General features: G+C 40.9%; 1 long non-coding RNA gene across 1 annotated transcript; it reads left to right on the top strand.

Annotated features, from left to right (window-relative positions):
- The first annotated feature begins 336 nt into the window (after positions 1-336).
- LOC141947792 (uncharacterized) lies at positions 337-7792 on the top strand. Its single transcript, XR_012630263.1, has 6 exons — positions 337-1105; positions 1899-2001; positions 2514-2725; positions 4170-4260; positions 4798-4849; positions 7665-7792. It is a non-coding gene; the product is annotated as an uncharacterized LOC141947792 (long non-coding RNA).
- Positions 7793-7969: the final 177 nt, after the last annotated feature.

Genomic DNA, 7969 nt, shown 5'->3' on the forward strand with positions numbered 1-7969 from the left:
GGCCGCCTCCAGCCTCCGCGCGGGCGGCTGCGCCGGCGCGGGAAAGGGCGGTTGCGCTTGCGCGCTGCGCCCGGTGAAGCTGCGGCAGCGGCTGAGGCCCCGCCCCGGTGCCGCTGCCGCCCTCTTCCGGGGGCGCTGAGGGGCGGGGGGGGGGGGGGGAGGGGACCGATGAGGGTCTGAGCCGTGAGGGGCGCGGGGCCGGGCGGGTGTGCGGCGGGGGCGAGCGGCCTCCTGTGAAGCGGGAGGAGGGGGAGAGGGGCTGCTGCGGAAGGGCACAGCTGGGACGTGTTAGCAGGTGGGAGCGGGGGCAGGTCTCCGAGGTGAGTGAGCGCCCGGGGCCATCTCTTTCCCCTCACCCGTTCTCCTCGGCTCTGCCCTGGGCGGGGAGGGAGGGAAGAAGCGAACGGGGCTCGCCCGCTGTTCTGTAGGGGAGCCCTGAGGAGAAACGGGGCTCACGCCGTTAGCAGCAGAGCTCTCAGGAGAGAGCGCAGGAGTCCCCCCGACGCCCTCCTGCTTTCCCCGTGCTCTGCTTGTCGTTTTATGATCCCAGGTTGAACATTTTGGGAGCCGCAGTGTCATTTGGCGTGTCTTGCAGAGGCAGAAATGCTGGCCGTATTCGCCATCTCTGGTTATAGGTTGGCAGCTGGAGCGGGGGAACCCCTGAAGTGGGAACCGCAGGCACAGGGCAGCTGACAGGGAAGGGCCAGGGCAGGACAGAGCTGGGGTCACTGCTGCAGGCTATTCCCTCAGTAGGTCTTGAAGCATGATCCATGGACATATTTATCCCCGTTTTCTAGAAACCAAGGAAAGGTGGTTACTTTTTCAAGGTCATATGGTAAGCTAGGGCTGAACAGGTCTCTCCGGTCCAAATTCATTTTTAAGTCATTCCCTATAAAGCAAACAAGTGGAGGTTGTTTGATACAAGATAGATGTTGGAGATGTGCCAGCACTATAATTACCCTGTGACAAGGTGTTAGGATTAGGGATATGAGAGGGTTCTCTGATGCCAGAAAGGCCAGGCAGCCGTGGAGGAGAGAAGTGGAGCTGGGCCAGGCACTTAATGACAGGGGCCAACGATATGTGATGGAAATAAGCAACGATTGAGGTAAGGCAGTGCAGTGTATGAGAGAAAGCATGCTTGCTGTGTTATTAGTTACAGCACAGTAAAATCTCAGAGCTGTCTTCGTTATTTTTCCCTTTTCTGACTGCACTGTGATTTGAGTTGGGGGGGATTTATTACAGCCTAGTTTTCTTCTGCCTTTATCCAATGAGAAGAAGCAAAACCAGGCTCTAACATCTGTGTTTCAAGCAAAGAAATGAAATCCGACATGAGAGACAAGTCTGATTTTTCTGAAGGCAAGAAAAGCAAGACTAATAGGTGAAAGCTTTAGGACCATACGTCTATAGTTTTCAGTTTTCCTGACAGGAGAAAACCAAAGACATATTTGGCACACCACTTGATGGCTTTCATCAGCTTGTTTATGAGATTATACTTCTATATATTTATGATTAGATATATACATATATATAAATATATATACACACGTATATATGTTTATGAGATTATACTCATATTTATTGTGATAAATATATTCCTAATTTACTCATTTTTTAAATAAATGGAAATTCAGTATGGCTATTGCTTATAGCACACAAGGTGCCATAAGTAATCCAAAGGGGGAAGGAAAGGGGTATAAAAAGATTGGGGAAATTAATAAATTTAAGTCCATCAGGAGTTAGATTTGAGAGAAAGACGTGCAAAAGTGGAAATAATTGAGAACATTTTGGAGTTGCAAAGGCATAAAAAGTGGGAACAAAGAGTACTATAGGTGTTGGAATGAAAAGAATGATTATGAGAGCATTCTTTATATTTTTGTATGCATGTTTAATGGAAAAAGGAGTCTGAAAGTAAAATTGAAGAAGACCCTTTACCATCTATAGGACCTAAGAGAATCAAGTAAAGATAAACTGACCAGTGGATATCTTTTTCTGATTTTTTCTGTAAGTATTTATAATTTTTAGATATTGTTAATGAGATTCAAACAAATTTCATACTGTATTGTCTGTAAAGTATCTCAAGTCCTTCTGCTACCAGTAGAATGAACTAATACTCTTAAGTATCTGTCCTTGAAGTGTAGGACACTGCCGTATTATGGTATCCTGAACCCTTCTCCATCCCCTGGAGAAATCCCATTTTGACAGTCGCTCAGGGGAAGCAATGGTACATGCCAGCTGCCTTTCTAATACTTTTTGGCGCTGCCAAGTGGCTTATATAACAACAGTTCTACCTACTTTTCAGCGAGGGCATTAATTTGAGCCTTCCTTCTCTGCATGAGTACCTGCTTGCAGAGAAGTTGGATGGGTTTAGTTATCTCTCAGACTTTTTTACTCCTATTTCAAATTGCCCCAATAACTTTTGAACTCATTAGGTAGACTCATAGACTAAGTTAAAAATACAGAAAGTGGTTGCATTCTGAAATGAGGATACAATAATTGTATGGATATTTTATGAGGTATTTGATGCGTACCAGAAAGTGTCCACCTTGGAGTCCACCTTGGAACTGTGAAAAGCAACAGGTGGATGAAGAGAGTTCAGTATGAAATGCTCCGCCACTGTGCTGTGCTCGGCAGGAGACAGGAGGACGTGTAAGCTCATGCACCGTTTCTGCGAACCACTGCTTGCCACACAACCAAAAGAGGCAGTGAGCTTTAGCAGCCATGTTAGGTAAGGGCAGCAAGATGCCACCTAGGTGGCCATCCTTTTTCTGGGCAGGAAGTCGATAAAAATTTTATGATAGCCATCATAGCTGAGGGCAGAAACAGCCTGCTCTACAGCCATCTTGGATAAGGGAAATGGAGGGAGGTGACTGTCACATTTCTCCCCTAAAGAGCTGATGTCTGTTTCGGGATGATGAAATGCAGCAGAGGTAGTTTATGTGCATACCTGCCAAATATCTGGATTGTGGCTTGAGTGTGTCAAAGTGCAGGAGAGATTCTTTGGTCTTGATGACTTGATGAAAACTAAGATTTTTGCTGAAGGAAGCCTGTTGTGAATTTTAAGTTAACTGTAACTGACTAGAGAAGAAAAACACTGAGCATCATTATAGGCAACTCGGTGCCAGATTTCTGAGTCTTGTGCAATGATGATCTAAAAGGCTACCAAAATATTAATGTACATCAGATTAAGATTGTCAGTGGAGAGGTGTTGTCAACCAGTTGCTTAGTGAGAGATCCTGATTCAAGAGAGATTGGTACATTTGGAATGAATGAGACATGTTGTATAGCAGAGGTTCAATTTGTAGTATAAAAATTAAGATGCCAACTGATGATGAAAGCAGAATAGATAAGGAGAAAGTTGGAGATGCAGAGTTTTCTACAGAGTTCTCATCCCTGAAACTCATTCATCAGCAATTTACTAAATCAGTTTCTCATTGATTTTCAGTAATACAGCAAATTCTATGCACTCTTTTAAGCCATACTAACTTTTAAAATATGACATTCTATAGAGCCATTTACTGCTACATAGAACAATGTGGAAACATATAGCAAAGTTGAAATTGTTACTTACATCCTAATGTATCTTTCGCAAAACAAACTTGCCTCAGAAGTAGCTTCTGAGACATTCAGAATCAAGCTCAACTGTCAAAAAGTAAGGAACTGTTTCAGAGCAATAGGTTCATTTTCTGTGATCTAGAGATGTGTCAGTTCGAATGTTAACACTACAAAAAGGTAGTTCACAGCAATCGCCTCGTGTCCACCCAGAGGACTGGGGGGAGGACTAGCTGCATGGCGTGTCAGAGTGACTAGCTCAGACCAGTATTTGCTGATCTATAGTTGCTTTTGAGATGCAGTGACTGAAAATGTAATCACTTTTTTCTTAAGTAGGGAAAGTGGTCCCACAAAGTAAGTTAAACAAGGGGTGGCAAGATTATTGTGACATTGTGGTGATTCTACAATTTGTTGAAATATTCTGGTTGCAATTCTTGATAAAATTCACCATATTCAGTGCATGCACGATAGTGCATATCGCTGGACAGTCACAGGAGTAAATGGTAAATGGTGTAGCTGCACTGTATGCCAAGACAGCAACAATCCCATTTGAATTTTTGGATGCCTGTTCGTTTTAGCAGCTGCTGAATACATAAACATTCTACAAATGTGTTCTCTAGCAGTGTGTTTCTGTCCATGCTGGTGTATCATGAGAAGTAAATGGAGCAAGATCATGTCCTCAGAATGATGATCACTACTGGAAAACAACAGGTATTTGCTAATAGGTTATTTGCTGGTTTCACGATCACATTGAAAAAGAGCCAAATTATCCTAGATTAATAAAGATCACAAATAACACAAAGCCTGTAAGCACATCTAAGAGCTGACTTCCACTTCAGTTTTAGCTATGAACTTTGGTACCCAGTGTTAGAACCACTGTATGTAAACCACTTTGTTAAAGATTCTGCACAGATACAGACACAGATATGTGTGTGTCTGACCGCTGAGTCCCTCTGCTTCCGCTGGCAGTGATCACACCAAATCCTTTTTATAAGCTCACCAAGCTCCTCCTTAAAATTTACTAGGACTTTACTTCCTACTCTTCTTTGTTCACACTGAAAACTTTGTTCAAAACCTTATTTCTCCAGTGATTAGAAAATTTTTTCTAATTACCAGCCTGGATTTATTGAAGGGTGGTTACACTTTTTTTATTGTGGCATTATCATTGTTCTTTAGTTTCAGATTTATTTTCTGCTCCTGATCTTTTCAGTCTCTGATTATATAAAGAATAATTGCATTATCTTTCAGCATTAATTTTGAAAGAAGAAGGAACTCAGCTGGTTTAATCCTGTCTTGTGAGGTAGGTTTTCCATTGATCTCGCTTTTGTTCAGACCCTTCCCTGCTCCTTTGTCTAGTTTGCATTGAGCTTATTAAAAGATACCCATACCCAGTATACAAATTAGTATCTTACTAACATAACAATTATATTCATGTAATAGAAATAGTAAGCATATATTGAATATACTATTTAATTTACATTATATATTCAATATATGCATGTTATATTTATAATATTATATAAAAATATATTATTTATAAATATACTCTATCCTATCTATATATTCAATATGCTTTGTATAGTATGTTGATAATATATGTATAGGTATAAATAAGTATAATGTAACCTGTATACCATTAATACAGTTGTCATGGTTTAACCCCAGCTGGCAGCTAAGCACCATGCAGCCACTCACTCACTTCTCCCCTGCCACCCTCCCTGTCCCCGGTGAGATGGGGAAGAGGACTGAAAACAAGTAAAACTCATGGGTTGAGATAAAAACAGTTTAATAATTGAAATAAAAATATAATAATAATGAAAAGAAAGATAACAAAAAGAGAGTGAAATAAAACCCAAGAAGGACAAGTGATGCACAATGCACTTGCTCACCACCCGCTGATCGATACTCAGCCAGTCCCTGAGCATCAGTCTGCCCCTCCCAGCCAACTCCCCCCCCAACCCCCGTTTAGATACTGAGCACGACGTCATATGGTATGGAATATTCCCTTGGCCAGTTTGGGTCAGCTGTCCTGGCTGTGTCTCCTCCAAGCTTCTTGTGCCCCTCCAGCATTCTTGCCGGCAGGGCAGCATGAGAAGCTGAAAAATCCTTGACTTAGTATAAACACAACTTAGCAACAGCCTGAAACGTCAGTGTGTTATCAACATCATTCCCATACTAAATCCAAAACACAACACTGTACCAGCTACTAGGAAGAAAGTTATTGCAGCTGAAACCTGGACAACAGTATTATGCTAATTTTACATAGAATGTTTTTTCATTTCTAATTAAATTAGCTAAGATGGCATATCTGGCATTTTCACTGCTTTATGATTTTAGTAGAACGTAGTCAGCATGTAACCAGCTCTTAGTTGCTTTTCTGTTAATATGAGGTTGATGTTTTGAAATGTTTGATGTTTTCTGTGGCTGTTTGAAAAATAATGAGAAGTGGTTTAAAAAGAAATATGACATTTCTGATTTTTGTTTGTTTTAAATAAATGTATATATTAGACCAGATCTAATTTTCAAATGTAAATAACGTATTGCTTTAAACTGAAATCTCAATGTGGGGGGTAAAGGGAGGAAAGTGAGATGAGCAGATGTTTATCCTGTTCTTTGGTGTTACTCAGTGGATAGGAGCAGTCTGCACAGTCACTGCTGAAGCTGATGGAAATTGGCCAGCCAGCAGCCAACACAACATTTGCTGCTACCTGATAGAAAGCATCCTGCTGAGAGAGGTGGGATGGAACAGTAGAGATAGCAGCTGTAGGAGAAAGATAGAGGGGGGAAGAAAGCAAGGTAGGCTCAAATGCTGAATGGTTTTGGCTCTTCAGAAGCCAGCTGTCCCACATAGCCTATACTCATTTTTATTCCAGCAACTGACATCACAGGGGGTGCTTTTTCTAGAAGATACTCTTGTCCAAACCCTGCCAAATATTTATATGAACAGGTTGCTGTCTTTCTGCAAAATAAGACAAAGTTCATAGAGCTTTGTAAGGGCAAATTCCGTATGCAGAGCCCTACTGTTTCATGAGACTGTATTGCAGATTGTAGCAGAGCATTCTCAGTTAATAGATTCCCAACTTTGAAGTCTGTATTTTGTCCTGCACTGATAGGCTTCTTGAAGGAGAAGGTAGTCGGTCTCAGTTGTGCAAAATGTTACAATATGTAAAATGCATGCAGAAATATTCATTTTCTTAAACAGTTGACATCCTTTCTCAACCGAGGAAGGTCATCACATTTTACCAAAACTAAAATGTATTTGAAATGGCTAGGTGAAAATCTTCCTGAACTAATGTTTCCCTAGTAATTAAGAATATCTCTGGTAGGTGGGAATCTTCTCTTTTTTTTTTTTTTTTTGGTGACTCTCAAAGATCATGTATCTATTCTCTCAACTTTCTTCTGCCAAAAGAATATTTCTGTTAAGCTTCAAGTGGAATTAAGTTATTGTTTGTTTAACAAAATGAGCAGAGAGTACCAGTCTTACTAAGTACTTTATTCTTCTTATTTTACTTGTATATATTCGTACGTTTTATTCACATGAAAACTTACAAATAGAGGCCAACAAAAGCTGGAAGGGAGTGTATGATAATAGCTTAACATTTTGTTCTGCCCATGATAGCAAGAATGTAAACAAGGGAAAGTATAAAAATATAAACATGGGAAGGCTTGTAAGAAGCTGCGAGGTGATACCTTTTCTTAAACCAAGAGATGAAAGCTTTTGGCCAGGCCCTGTTTCAGCATGTAAATGGAAACAGCAAAAGAAATACCACAATCATTGCTCTGAGTTTAACCTGATGAAGCTAAGTCTTAATCATGTCTTAGTTTGCATAGTAATCTTTTACAGAACTCGAGAGTTAAGTATTGGAAAAGTTTGCACGTCTTGCATGGCATTGTGGTAAAATACCTGAAGCGACTAGAGACAGCAGGAGCTTTCCTGTACAGCCGCTCCTGTTGCACGCTGCGTAACGCTGTTCCTATCTTAGTTTGTATCTAAAATTCACTTTGCCACTAATGGTTTATGATAACTGAAGGCTGCTATATCTTAAATTATTACAAAGATAATTTTGTGTATTGCAATTTTGACTGAGTTATATGTTTGTTCCTCCTTTGTCTAGGAAATTACTGCAATGATCAAAGCATACTCATAATTTCTAGCCATTCTAGTTTTGATAGATAAACAAATGTTGTTAATGGGTCTTAAGGAAACAGTGCATCTAAAGAGTTGTAAATTTTCTGTTATGTAAGTTGTGGTATCTTGGTTTTAATTCTAGCAAGTTCTATTGGGGAAAAAACAGCATGTAGTAATTCAGGCAGCTGGCCTGTCTGCATCTACTACGGTGAAGCTGTTCTAGTAGCAGTCAGCCAAAAGTCTAGTGAGAATAACTCAGTAATAAGAGTTTCCGGTCAGGGGGGGAGGGTG

This window comes from Strix uralensis, chromosome 10, assembly GCF_047716275.1.
Source record: "Strix uralensis isolate ZFMK-TIS-50842 chromosome 10, bStrUra1, whole genome shotgun sequence".
Lineage (NCBI taxonomy): Eukaryota > Metazoa > Chordata > Aves > Strigiformes > Strigidae > Strix > Strix uralensis.